Source organism: Vulpes lagopus, chromosome 20, assembly GCF_018345385.1.
Source record: "Vulpes lagopus strain Blue_001 chromosome 20, ASM1834538v1, whole genome shotgun sequence".
Taxonomy (NCBI): domain Eukaryota; kingdom Metazoa; phylum Chordata; class Mammalia; order Carnivora; family Canidae; genus Vulpes; species Vulpes lagopus.
In genome coordinates this window covers 25,716,818-25,732,432 of record NC_054843.1, presented here as the reverse complement: position 1 = coordinate 25,732,432, position 15,615 = coordinate 25,716,818, and the positions used below count along the sequence as shown (strand labels likewise).

Here is a 15,615-nt window from a genome sequence, read left to right as displayed (position 1 = left end):
ATCAATTCAATTTAATTGAAAGATTTTTTTAATTGTAATATTTGACAAAGCCAAGTTTATTACAACCTATTTTTCCCCTTTACAAGTCATTGTTCAATAAGAAATTTAATAATACTAAGAAAACTATCAATGCAGATCAAACTACTAGCAAAAATAATACTGTGAAAATATTTATTTTATAATGAGTGTCCTTCCTTTTGAAAATACATTGAAAACCAGAGTAATTAATTTTGTATATTAAAAATTGTTTTTATCCATCCCTTATGATAGTACTCATAACTTGTAACTACTTATATAAGACATGTTGCCAATAGTAAAAGAGAAATGTACCAAATAGGAATATTATATTATTCAGAGTAAGCTGGGCTGAAAATAGCAAATGGACTCTGAATTTCAGCAGCTTAAGAAAATTTAAAGTAAAGAGTGGGCAAAGGACTAGGAATGTATGAACATTTGCATTTCACCAGTCCAGAAGGGTAACTGCACGGTTGAGGTGACTAGGGACTGACCATTTCAATCTGCTTGGTAAACCTCACTATGCTGACTCTAAGACTTGTGTATTTCTGGACACTACCTTCCAGAGAGTTCCACCCAGCTTTCGCCAAGGTCTCCTCTGCTGTGAAGAATTCCACCACAAAGAATCAATGGCTCTTAACATCCAGCAAAGAATATGCTTAACACGTAGCAGGGAACTGGTATCTGGTATGGAAAAGCTGGCCAAGAACTCAAGGAGGCAGTACTGGAACCATTGGGCTGGCCAAGAACTCAAGGAGGCAGTATTGGAACCATTGGTAGAAAAATATTTAAACTTGATCAGTTGAGAAGATGGCTTATTGCTATTTGGTCTTGGAGCATTGTGCTACTATGGCTTAGGAATATACAATTAAATTGGAACTATTGAAAAGGCTGTAATTTGGCCTCAGTACGTTAAGGATAGAAATCATTCTACATATATGTACTTCTCCAGAAGTATTGGTTTTACAGTTTTGTCCACTCTGGAAGTGAACAGAACTCTGTCCATGAACTTCATGATGAAAGGCTCTTTCTTGGGTGACAATCAGTGCAACCTTTGCAGCCATAATTGGAGCTGGAATACTGGTACAATCAATATTATTTGATGAGAGCCCAGGACCCAAAGCCACTTGCTTAGTTACTATATTCTAGTGTGAAGGGTGCCATAGTGGCTCCTAACATGATATGGGGCAGTGGGGAGGCTCTTCTCATCAGAGCTGCATAGTACACAGTAGACATCAAAGCCCTTGCACTGTGGTCATGTGCACACTCAGTGGGAAATTTCCAAACATGACAGCATCCCTGGGAGTGGGGCTGGGTCTTATTTTTGTATCCTCACTAGGATTTATGTTTTTTCCACCTACCACTGTGGATGGTGCCATTCTACTCTGTGGCAATTTATGGTGGATTAGTTCTTTTCAGTGTTTCCTTCTATATAATATGCAGAAAGTAATCCGGTGTTTGGAAATAGTACTAATATATAGAGTTCAAAAAACAGTCCCATCAATTCAATGCTGGGAATCTACATGGATACGTTAAATATATTTATGTGAGTTGCCACTATTCTAGCAACTGGAAGCAACAGAAAAAAGTGAAATGCCTCAACTTTTGACTCTTCCAAATAAGGACACACATTTTCAATTTTCATGTTTGAGTAATTCTAAAATGCTTTAATGAATATGAAAACTAGGTTTGTGTTGTGAGAATTTAACTGTTTTATCTATTTTATTTTATTTTTCTAAGATTTATTTATTTATTCATGAGAGACACAGAAAGAGGCAGAGACACAGGCAGAGGGAGAAGCAGGCTGGGGACTCAATCCCAGGACTCAGGGATCACAACCTGAGCCGAAGGCAGATGCTCAACCACTAAGCCCCACCCAGGTGCCCCTGTTTTACCTATTTTAAAATGTATTTGGTTAAGTAAAAATTAGCAAACTGTGTTTACCTGTATATTTCTGAAATTCAAAATGTTAACAAGTAATAAGTGAAGTACAGGTTTGGTAAAGGGACCAAAGAGAAGTAAAGGTTACCTGCAGTCTTTCTTTGAATACTTAGCACTTGCATAATTGGTGGTGAGCCAATATGAAGAGTCTGGCTATTTGGAAACAAACAAGTCACTGCTGTTTTTATAATCATCTGATAAACCAGTCAAAAGCATGGAGCATAAAACAAAGACAACAGTGATTCACTCTCCCACTATTCCTTCACTGTGCTCTTTGCCACATAGATGTGATCATGTTTGACTTCTCATTGTTTGACACCATTAGGACAGTCTAGAACGTTCATCATACAGAGAACTCCTGATATATAACACCAATATATTCCTGACATATCGGTAAGTTTTACTTTTGAACCTTCTAGAACAAAATATCCGCAAAACTCTTGTCAGGACAAAATACTTAGAGCAAGAAAATAGATGCATTTTTAAATATACAAACACTATGTTCATAACTGTCGTTTTCTGCATATTTATTAAGAAATATTTAACAGAATACATGCTTTTTGTCTTTCTTACCTCTTCAAGCTTTGAAGATTTTATCAGGAAAGCCTGTTTGTGACTTCCACTTGAGATTATGAAATCAGTTTTCCTCCTAAGAATTGGTTTCTTGAGTTCCTTCTCAGACTAAGCACTAAAACAGGAAGGCAAAGCTAGTATTTCTTCATGAATTATATCAATCAAAAATGTAATAGGCAAAATACCTCGTTAGAGTTTCCCCTAGCAGATTTTTCCTTCTCTTCTGCATACACTATTAGATTGTGTTTATATTTTTAAAATAAATATACCATATTCAGCAAAAGAACTGAGAATAGAGTATCATTTATTTAACTTTATTTATTGCATCATAATCTGCCATGATCAATTTGTGTTTACAGGAACCACAGAGAGAAATTAAACAGGGATATGATGTTACTAACTCCTCTCTCCATAGTCCTTTAAATATTTCATAGTGGCACTAAGCTGGGCGGGTCCTCTGGTGTTGTACTGTTGCTTCTGATTTTTGCTGAAAATGAGGAAATAGATTCAGGGATATCCCATGAGCCTTCCTACAATGATGGCCTCTTATTTCACAGGTCGGGAAATGAATTTTAGAGTTCCGCCAGTCACAAAATATGCATTCAGTGATTAGGGAAGTGCCTTCCAAGTAGATACATGTACCATGGGGTTCATCAAGAAATGGACTTAGGCCAGAGTTCCATTTACATCCTGAACTCCATAAACCCCTACTTTATCCAGAAGACCATAGTGGCGTTTTGGGTCACTGGGTAACTGTGTAACCTCAGATCTTTATCCAAACAATGCTCATAGTCTAGGAGTTTCTTTTCCTCCAGAACAGTTACCTTGGTAAGTAACTACAGCTACCTGGGGGAAAACCTGTATTTCTCTCATAAATTTATATGTTGATATTGCAAAGATCTTTCTTAGTGGAATCTGGCCTCTTTTCAAGCAATGAGTATTGGTGTGTGAACTTATATCGGAAAACTGAGTGAGACACTCTAATTTTCCCAATGCAGAGTCTAACTTCAGGCTTTTGTTCATCAGATATTGTATTTCTGTTGTTGTTATTGTTGTTGTTATGAGGAGCCATCCCAGAGGCATATCTAAACATGTTAGACTTACCAAAACATTAAAACTTTGCCCCCATGTCAATAGGTTTTTCCCGATACAGATGCAGTGAAACACTAGGACACCTACACCCTGATGTTTATAGCAGCAATGTCCACAATAGCCAAACTGTGGAAGGAGCCTCGGTGTCCATCCAAAGATAAATGAATAAAGAAGATGTAGTATATGTATACAATGGAATATTCCTCAGCCATTAGAAACAACAAATACCCACCATTTGCTTCGACGTGGATGGAACTGGAGGTTGTTATGCTGAGTGAAATAAGTCAATCGGAAAAGGACAAACATTATATGGTCTCATTCATTTGGGGAATATAAAAATTAGTGAAAGGGAATAAGGAAAAGGAGAGAAAATGAGTGAAAATATCAGTGAGGGTGACAAAACATGAGAGACACCTAACTCTGGGAAATGAACAAGGGGTAGTGGAAGGGGAGGTGGTCGGGGGGTTGGAGTGACTGGGTGATGGGCACTGAGGGGGGCACTTGGCAGGATGAGCACTGGATTTTATGCTAAATGTTGGCAAATTGAAGTCCAATTAAAAAAAATTTTAATTGGTTTTTCCCTACCCAGGCTTATAATTTATCCCTTGAATTCTAACATCCTGAAGATCCTATATACTTTCCTCTGGTTCCTGACAGCATATGTTAGCCAAATCTTGTGACTTCTTTTGTTTGTGAACTATTCCCTCCCATAGCAAGAATTTTATTTTCTTTTTTTAAGATTTTATTTATTTTTTCAGCGAGAGAGTGAGAGTATGTGTGAGTGGGGGGAGGAACAAAGAGAAAGAGAAGGCATGAGAGAGTCTCAAGCAGACTCTGCACTGAGCATGGAGCTTGTTGCAGGGCCCAATCTCACAACTCTGGCATCATGACCCGAGCCAAAATCAAGAGTTGGATACTTAACCAATTGAACCACCCATATGCCCCAAGAATTTTATTTTCTAGTTCAGGCTGTGTTGAGCTCTTATCATAATATTAAGTAGAGGACACAGGGAATGACAAGAGCAGAAGTTGTGGGCTACAAAGCATTGTGTTTTAAGTTGCTAGTGTTGGCTAAGGTTTTCACATGTTCTCCAAACAAGAATAGTCTTTTTTCTCTGGCATGAGATTCTCTGCAAGCTTAGAGAATTTAGGGAAATTTGGCCATGTTTGTCAGTCTTAAGTCTCAGGCTTATAGTCCCCTTTTATGAAGATCTTGTCTCTGACATAGGGAACTGTTAAGGCTACTCTTTATTGGTCTGCTACACTTATAATTAGATGTTGGTACAGTGACAAGAAGGATCCACAGGCCTACATTGTTTCCTATAAGGGAAAAGAGACCAAGATGAACATCCAATTTCTTCAGCCTTTGACACTGTCTTAGTGGGCCCAATTCTGTCTTGGCTCATGCAGAACAATAAGTGAATCATGGCTCAAACAAATGGGGACATCCATCTAGGAACAAATAATAGGAACAAGACTTTTAGATGCCAGCAAGTGCATATTTTGGCACTAGCCCCTTACCTCCACCAGTGGCTTTATAAGCCCTGTGTAACTGCTGCCCTACCAGGTCTTTGCCAGCTTTTCCTAACCATGGAGCCTCCCCTGCCCCTGCAGATGCCACAAGATCAAGAGCTCCACCAGCCACTCTGCCCAATAATGGAGGCTGTCAGAAGTCTCTCTCCCACTGGGGAGCCCTGTCAACAGCCTTGCAACTAAGAAACACCCTCAACTAGCTCTTCCTAATCAGAGCCCTGTTAGGGACCTCAGGACTACAAAGCCCTTCTTACTGGCTCTGCCAGACATGCATTCCCATAAAGAGCCTGGCCCCACTACAAAAGCTTCACTTGACCCAGGAGCCCTACATATCAGCCCTATCAAGGAGCCTCATTCAGTAACATTGCCCCATGTTGGAACCCCACCAGTATGACTGTTGAGCCCTGTTACTGGTTCTACCCAATTGACAAAACCCCATCAATAGCCTCATTACACTGTGAATCCCTGCCAGTGGCCTTGCCTAACTGTAAAACCTCTCTATCCAGCCCCTCCTGACTGCAGGGGCCCCAGCAACAGGTCTGCCTGACCATGGAACACTGATGGTTGATCTCATTTGACCATCAACACTGGCAACAGATCCTGCACAACTTTGGAATCCAGCAGCAGGCCCCATTTATCTGCCTATGGCCCCAAGTAAGAGATTCCAGGTGACTACAGACAGCACAACTGGCTCATCTAGAATCCACGGCTGAGTGACTGGTGAATGCCTTTCTCTGCTAAAGCCAGTCTGTAAAGATCAGAAAAAGTGTCCACATCTTTAAATGTATAGATACCAATCCAAGGATACAAGAATCATGAAGAATCAGGGAAACATGACACCACCAAAGGAAACTCATAAAATTTCAGTAATTAACCCCAAATATATGGAGATATATATAATGTACTTGACATCAAAAAGAAGCTCCATATACTACAAGAGAACACAGATAACTAGATGAAATCAGGAAAACAATACGTTAACAAAATGAGAAGTTCAACAAATTAGTAGAAACCATAAAAACAAAGAGAAATCCTAGAACTAAAGAATACAGTGATTGAACCAAGAAATTCATTACAGGGATTCAACATCAAACTCACTCAAGTAGAAGAAAGAGTTAGTAAACTCAAAAATAAGTCATTTGAAATTATCTTGTCAGAGGAGCAAAAAGAAAGAATGATAAAGAATGACAACAGCCTATAAAATTTATAAGATACCATCAAAAGACAATATATACATTATGGGAGTCCTAAAAGAAAGTAGAAGAGGACAGAAATACTTTCCAAAAACTAATGGCTAAAAACTCCCCAAATCTGCAGAGGGAAATGGACAACTAGATTCACAAAGCCCAAAAATTTTCAAATAGGTTAAACTTGAAGAGGTCTACACCAAAACGCATAACCAAATAATCAAAAATCGAAAATAAAGAGAAAATTCTGCAAACAACAAGAGAAAAGTGACTCATTACATTCAAGAGAATCCCCATGAGACTATTGGCAGATTTCTCAGGAGGAATTTTGCAGACAAGAAAAGAATGGGATGATTTGTTTAAAGAACTGAAAAAAATACCAACCAAGAATACCATACACAGCAAAACTGTCCTTTGAAAATGAAGGAGAGATAAAGCTCTTCCCAGATAACCAAAAACTGAGGTAATTTTTCACCAGTAGAGCTACCTTCCAAGAAGCAGTCTTGCCAGCTCCCATAATTATATGAGCCAATTCCTCAAAATAAATCTCTTTCTATATGCATACATACATCCTATTTGTTGTTTCTCTGGAGAATCCTGACTGACTCAGATGAGACTCTATTTTTATGCTTTTATACTTTTAGAAAAGAAGACATCTCCAACCTCTTAAGACCAAGAACAGGATGATAATTACCTTTTTAACAATAAATGATCCTACTCCAAAATCCAATCCAGAGTATATGCTCCTAAAGGCCACTCCCAGAACCACCTGTCTTAGCATGGGCTCTCCACAGATCAGTCTTATTTTCTGTTTCCATTCATGAGTCAGTGGACACTAGGGCTGTTTCCATAATTTGGCTATTGTAGTTAATGCTGCTATAAACATAGGAGTGCATGTAACCCTTTAAATTAGTATTTTTGTACTCTTTGGGTCAATACCTGGTAGTGCAATTGCTGAATTGTAGGATAGTTCTACTTTTTGAGGAACCTCCATACTGTTTTCCAGTGTGGCTGCACCAGTTTGCACTCCCACCAACAGTGCAAGAGGGTTCCCCTTTCTCCACATCCTTGCCAACACCTGTTGTTTCTTGTGTTGTTGATTTTAGCCATTCTGACAGGTGTGAGGTGATATTTCATCGTAGTTTTGATTTATATTTCCCTGATGATCAGTGATGGGGCCAGAGAGTGTTATCCTAAGTGAAATAAGTCAGTCAGAGAAAGACACATACTACATAATTCACTCAAATATGTAATTTAAGAAACAAATGAGCAAAGAGGGGGGAAAAAGAGAAAGGGGAAAACCAAGAAACAGACTCTTAGCTATATAGAACAAACTGATGGTTACCAGAAGGGAGGTGGATGGAGGGATGGGTTAAATACATGATGGGGATTAAGGAAGGCACTTGCTGTGATGAGTACCAGGTGTTGTCTGGAAATGTGGAATCACTGTATTGTACACCTGAAACTAATATAATGCTGTGAACTAAATGGAATTTAAATAAAAACTTAAAAATAAGTTTAAAATAAATTTAAAATTTTTTAAGTCAGATACTTTATGAATGTCAGTTTCTAATAATGCCTAGTTTATAATCATCTTGATACTTTTCAGGATAATTAGAGTTTAAATTCTTTCTTTCTTAGGTGTGTGTAGATGGGTGCTTTAATTCTGAAACTACATAAATACAGTTTCCTTAATACTTATGTAAACCTACTTTTAATATTTTTATTCCACTTATCTATTCACTATTCACATTCATAGAAGTCTTCTTTGTAACTGTTATTATATGGACTCATAATTCACTTTTTGACAATCCTCATCAAATTTGTAGCAACATATTAGAACCTTGATCTTATCAACATAATATCTAAAAGGCATTTACTTTAGAATTTTATTTTACAAATATTTTCAATACTCAAAGAACAGCACTAAAATCTCAACAGAGATTCCACTATCCCAGTGGGAATAAATCTCTACCAGCTGAAGTTATCTGAATCAAAGTAATTTTCTATATACGTCCCTTCATAAGTAAATACAATATTTTTATACTTCTCTACCAATATTAGAGAAAATACTTGAACTCTGCTGCCTTAACATTACCCTAGGCATGAAACAAGAGAAAATGTAATCATAATATCAGCAGTTCTGTTTAAATCTCCTTCAAAGAAGTTTGGATAAGGTCTCACACTGTGTCTGAAAGTAGATATTTATAAATTGCTTTGAATTATATGACACCTTTCTTCTCCCAAGGAGCTTATTCTGATAGCATTTATTCTGTGGCATTTCAAATAATTGATTTGTTTCGGTGTGCATGTCCAGAGGCCCCAAGGACATGGCCATGTTTTTCACAGACCTAATAAGTAAAATTAACTTGGGGCAAAAACCAATGAAGGTAAGCTAATGCAATCTAGCGGGAGGAACAAAGACTCAGCATGTTGTATGTCATTCATCTTAGAGACTATTTTTCTGTGTGCTGCAAAAATATTGAAGATATATAAGTTATTGAATTTTCTATTTCTATTCCTGGCCCTATGCTGACTCAGTAACTGATCATGGGCAAAAAGTCACTAAACTTTTTGCAGCTGCAATATATTTATTTAGTAGAAATTATGTTATTGGTCAGCTGTGATTTAACAGTATTACTTGCCAGACATTATAGTAATGGATGAGGTCATATTGTATATAACTTTAAATTCCTTAGATGGTGAGAAGTAGCAAATCATAGCTCATATCTCTTAGAGGACAAAAGAGACCTCCTGCTGCTATGCCACTCTGGGTCCACCTTAATGTTACTTGACCCATAAAAATTCCTTGGATTCTCTCATGAACCTTTGCCTCAAGAGAACTTTACAATATCGCCTGAATTGAGGCATCAATGATCAAAGATCTTATCTAATTTAATAGAAATTAGAACAGAAAATGGTGCTAAAACTTCCAGTTTTTAGTAAACACATGCCATAAGACAGACATTAACTCCATTCCCTGAATTTACAATATAACTATTTTCTATTTTTTTAAGATTTTATTTATTTATTCATGAGAGACACAGAGAGAGAGAGACAGAAAGGCAGAGATACAGGCAGAAGGAGAAGCAGGCTCCATGCAGGGATGTGGAACTTGATCCCAGATCTCCAGGATCAGGCCCTGGTCTGAAGGTGGCGCTAAACCACTGAGCCACCTGGGCTGCCCATATTCTTTTCTTTAATATAACTCCAATATATAGTCATATTGGTTAAATTAGATTTGTATGAAACACTGTAACCTAAAAAAAAAAAGCAAGCACTTTTCAAAAATTGTCATTTATGTCATTTCAATCTAAATCTAGGGTCCATTTTTACCTTCAATAAAGTGTTTTCTTTCATTTTAAACAGATGTCAAAAGTTCATACACCTCCTAGAAGTATATTTCTTAGCATTATTGTATGTCCAAGCTGTCAATGTCAGAATTAGAGAACAAAAGTAAAGGAGTATAATGTGCATGTGTACATTTATTTTGTACAAGTTAATGGTGACTCAATCCCACTTGAAATGAAATACAGCTAATATATTTATATAAAATGCTATCTACTATTCTTGGTAAAATCTTTACATGAAAAAAACCCCAACAGAATTTAATAAAAGCCTTTTTTTTTTAACATAGTCAATTTTATTTTCTTTTTCCCCCTATTAACAGTTAACACTTCCACGGGAATTTTCCCAAGAGCTAGGTTTTGATCTCATATTTCTAACAAATTCTGCCAGTGGAGCAATAGATTTAATGTTGCCCACCAGTTCAATTCAATCCTTCCCTCTACTCATATACCATATGCCAAAGTAAGTTCTATCTCACAGCTCCACGTGCCTGAACCAGCTTCCACAACTAAAGAAATACCTCTTACACTAAGGTTCCTCTGCAAATGCATAGGTTTGAAAGGAACTATATATACACTGGATTCACTTTTGAAAAGTTTGCTACATCCAGTTGCAAAGATGAAGATTATATAAGACTCTTCAGAGGGATCCCTGGGTGGCGCAGCGGTTTGGCGCCTGCCTTTGGCCCAGGGCGCGATCCTGGAGACCCGGGATCGAATCCCACGTCGGGCTCCCGCTGCGTGGACCCTGCTTCTCCCTCTGCCTGTGTCTCTGCCTCTCTCTCTCTCACTGTGTGCCTATCATAAATAAAGAAAAAAAATTAAAAGTAATAAACAAGAATCAAAATTAAAAAAAAATGTTATATAAGACTCTTCAAATTGTTCTATGTTAACTGTTTTATTTTAACAACCTTAATATTAGTATTCTACCTTAATAGATATATGTTAATGATTATGAATTTTAAGGTGAAACCGGTGTTCTACTTGTGTTTTTCTCCTGGAAGGTTCAGCTGCACAGGTGACGATACTAAGTACATGGTGAGTTGGATTTAACCTGTGTTACTGTCTCCAAAATAGGTAAAATATTTTTAAAAAAGACTTCAAATTATTAAGAGATACACACAATAGTATTTAAAATGATCACGTGACACTTTCTAAATCAGAACCCACATGAAACAGATGTCTCATTATGTCTAAAATATGAATAGCACTTAAAAACTGATCTGTTTTTATTTCTGCTTCCATCTTGACTCTGCTGTTAGAGAACAATGACCTCTGAGACAAGGGGAAAAAAACAAATTAAGTCCTAAAATTGTCCTATTCTGCTGTCTAGAGAAGTTTCCAAAATATAGCACAGGGGAAGGGGACAGCTACACAAGAGAAAACACCAAAGGTCTGCAGAGCGCTCCCTTTGAGCCTTCATCATGAGCATGAGCTTGCAGAGTAGAAAGCTTCCTAACACAAGGCGCTTGGGTAGAATCCTTTAAGGATACTGCTTTAAACCATACCTAAAAAGGATCAAGTTGTTTTGAAGCAACTTAATGCTTCCCAGAATAAAGTCCAAAAATATTAAAAGGAATGCAAATATTGTAGCACACCACATATAACACTCACAGTGTGAAATCCAATCAAAAAAGAAAGAAAGAAAGAGAGAGAGGAAGGAAGGAAGGAAGGAAGGAAGGAAGGAAGGAAGGAAGGAAGGAAGGAAGGAAGAAAGGAAGAAAGAAAGAAAAGGAATGCCTGGGCAGCTCAGTGGTTGAGCATCTGCCCTTAGCCTAGGGCATGATCCTGGTCCAAGGATTGAGTCCCACATTGGACTCCCTATGGGGAACCTGCTTCTCCCTCTGCCTGTTTCTCTGCCTCTCTCTGTCTCTTATGAATAAATAAGTGAAATCTTAAAAAAAAAAAAAATACCAAGTATGCAAAGAAGCACAAGAAAAATCACTCAGTACAAACAGATGCAGAAATGACACACATTAAAGAGTAGACAAAAATGTTAGAACAGGGGCACCTGAGTGGCTCAGTTGGTTAATACGCAGCTGCCTTCAGCTCAGGTCATGATCCCAGGGTCCTGGGATCAAGCCCCACATCAGGTTCCTCACTCAGTGAGGAGTCCGCTTCTCCATTCTCCCTGCTCCTTCCCCCTACTTGTGTTCACCCTCTCTCTCTCTCAAATAAGTAAGTAAAATCTTTTTTAAAATGTTAGAACAGCCATTATAAGTATGTCCTATATATCCAGGAAAGTAGATAAAAGTGGGCATAATACGGAGAGACATGGAAAAATTTATAAAAAATTAAAGACCAAAACAATAAAGATAAAAAATGCAACAAAATACAAACTTTTTTTGAACACTTACCAAAATATTTCAGGCCATAAAACAAGTCTCAATGAAAATAAGTTTTTAAAACATAAAAACTTGATGTCTGATGACAATTAGATTAGAAATCAATAACAGAAAAATATATGGAAAATCCAGAACTTTTTTTTCAGAACTTTTTTAAACAAAACAACATGCTTGTAAATAATTGACGCGTCAAAGAAGAAATCAAAAAGGAAATCATAATATATATGAACTAAATAAAAATGAAAACACAATATATCAAAATTTGTGCAAGTTAAACAGCTCATAAGGGGATAATTAAAGCTTTAAATACTTATGAAACAAAAACAGAAGGATCTGAAATAAATATACTAAACTTCCATAATAAGAAATTAAAGAAGAGCAAATAATATTCAAAGTAAGCAGAAGAAAGTAAATAAAGAGCATAAATCAGCAAAAGAATAAAATTACATATATATATGTGTATATATAGACAGAGACAAAGAGACAGGACAGGAAAAGAGAGTAAGATACAGAGAAAAAGAGAAACCAAGAGAAAAATCAATGAAAGCAAAAGCAGATTATTTGAGAAGACAAATAAAACTGATAAACTTTTGGTCAGAAAAATGAAAGAAGATACATATTACCAATATCATACAGGAAAAGGAGACTCACTACACATGCTACAGACATTAAAAGAATAATAAAAGAATATTATTTTTTAAACTACAATTATTTCAATAATTTAAATGAAATGAATAAAATTCCTTTAAAAAAAACTACGAAAGCTCATTCAAGAAGAAATAGACAAACAGAATAGCCCTATATCTATTTTATTTTATTTCATTTTACAGAGAAAGTGTGCACATGCATGCACAATTGAGGGGGCAGAGGGAGAGAGAGAATCCCAAGCAGACTTCAAGCTCAGTGGTAGAGCCTGAGGTGGGGCTCATGACCCTGAGATCTCACAACCTTGAAATCAGGACCCAAGCTAAAATCAAGAGGAGGTTGCTTAACCAACTGAGCCCCTCAGGTGCCCCATATCTATTTAAAAACTGAATTTGTACTTAACAATTTTCCCAACAAGTAAACTCCAGGCAAAGTAAGACTTCACTGGTGAATTCTACCAGACATTTAAGGAAAAATAATGCCAATTGATTTTTCAGCTCATTCTGAGGCCAGTGTTACTCTGATAACAAGATTCCAAAAAAAAAAAAAATCAAAACAAAACTACATATTAATGACCCTCATGAACACAGATGGAAAATTCTTAATCTCACTTCATAAAATGGAATTTAACTATATATAAAAAGAATCATACGTCATGGTTAGATGGGGGACCCATCTCAGAAATGAAAGCTTTATTTAACATTTGAAAAATCAAACAATATAACTCACCATAATACAGAATCAAATAGAAACATCATATGGTATTCCCAATAGATGCAAAAAAAGAATGGCAAAATTCAATATCCACTTATGATTGTAAAACTTAGTAAACTAGGAATAAAAGTTGTGGTAGACTGAATAACTATTTCCTAATCACTGCAACCTGTCAGTATTATTATATATGGCAAGAAGACTTTGAAGGTATGATTAGGTCAATGATCTCGAAACCAGATTATCTTGGATTACCTGCATGATGTCTAAGACAACCATGAATGCCAAAATAAGAAGGTAGTAATGTGGAGATTCTAGTACAGAAGAAAAAAGGTTTTATGATGACCTCAGAATCTCAAGATTCTAAGACACAGGTTTTAGAAATAAAGGAAACAGCATGGCAAAGAATGCAAAGAACGGAACTCTCTAGAAGCTGGAAAAGGCAAGAAAATGGATTCTCCCCTAGAGCCTCTGGACAGTGATGATACCCTGGTTTTGGGCCAGAGTAACTAATTTCAGACTTCTGGCCTTCATAACTGTTGGAAAATAAATTTGTGTTGCATAAGCCACCAAGTTTGTAATAATATAAGAGCCCTAAGAAACTAATAAGAAAGGAACTTCCGCAACTAAATAAAAGGCATCTAAGAAAAATCAACAACTAACATCATATTTAATGAAAGACTGAATACTTTCCCCTTAAGATTGGAAACAAAACAAGGTTGTTCACTCTTACTACTTCAGTGCAACATTATGCTATAGACACTAAATATAAGACTTCAGGATAGGAAGGAAAAAGGTAAAAACTATGATAGAAAAAGAAGTAACACTATTTAAAGAAGTCAAGTGGGTTTAGATAGAAAATCTTAAAGAACTTTTTAAAAAGTACTATAATTAATATGTAAGTAAAGCAAAATCATAACTCAACTACAATATTTAAAAGTTAAAATATATAACAAAAAAATCCCAGAAAAAGAAATGGAAAAAATACCACTTAAAAGAGCATCAAAAATATTAAATTCTTAGAAAAAAGTTTGATGAAGATGTAAACTATTTGTACACTAAAATCTACAGAATATTTACAGAATTAAAGAAGACTTGCAAAAGTAGAGAGATAGAGCATGCTCAGATATCAGAAGATTAAAAGTGCAAATTCTTCTCCGACTGACCTGTTTTAAAAAATTCTTAGCTGAAGGGCAGCACAAAAACAGCCTGAAAGCTGGATTTGACATATGGGCTATAGTTCCCAAACTCTTGCTATAGATTCAATGAATCCCAATGAAAATCCCAGCATGCTATACTATGGAAATTTATATGGAAACACAAAAGTCCTCACATAGCTAAAGTCTGAAAAAGAACAAAGTAGAAAGACTTATAATACCTGATTTGAAGCTTATTTTCAGTCCCCAATAATCAAGTTAGTATGTATTTAGTAGAAAGCTAGATATATAGATCCTTGGAACTATAAAGGAAGTCCTCAAAAAGACTCATGCACATATAGTCATTTGAATCAACAAAAATGGCAAGGCAATTCCACAGAGATCAGATAATCTTTTGAAAACAGTGCTGGAACAATTGGATATCCATGCAGAGTAAGAAAAAAAAAAAAAAGCAAGAGTCCTTAGCTTGGGGAAAAAAACTAAGAATAAGTCTTGGGTTAGGCAAAGATTCCTCAATAAAACACAAAAGTCATGGACTATTTAAAAAATTAATAAAATATTAAATTTTATCAAAATGTAAAACTTATGTTCTTTGTAAGACACTCTTATGGAAATGGAAGGACAAGTCACAACCAGAGAAAATACATTTGCAAAGCATATATCTGAAAAAGAACTTTCATCTAGAACAAAAATCAGCAAAACAAGTCCATTGGCTAAGTCTGATGTGCCATTTGTTTTAGTCAATAAAGTTTTATTGATACACAGCCATATTCATCCATTTAGGTCTCAAGTGCTGTTTTCATGATACAAGGCCAGAGTTGAAATTGTTGCAACAGAAATCACATGGCCCATAAAGCCTAAAATATTCACTTTCTGGCCCTTTAAATAAAATATTTACCAATCCCTGATTTAGAATGTGTAAAGAACTTGTACAGCATACCAAGACAAACTTCCAATTTTCAAAAATGATAAAACATTTGAATAGGAACTTCATAAATGAAGATATATGAATGGCAAGTAAACATGAAAACCTCCTCAACATCATTAATGATTAGAGAAATGCAAACTA

General features: G+C 36.1%; 1 pseudogene; it reads left to right on the top strand.

The window, feature by feature from the left end:
- The first annotated feature begins 537 nt into the window (after positions 1-537).
- LOC121479457 lies at positions 538-1,607 on the top strand (annotated as a pseudogene).
- Positions 1,608-15,615: the final 14,008 nt, after the last annotated feature.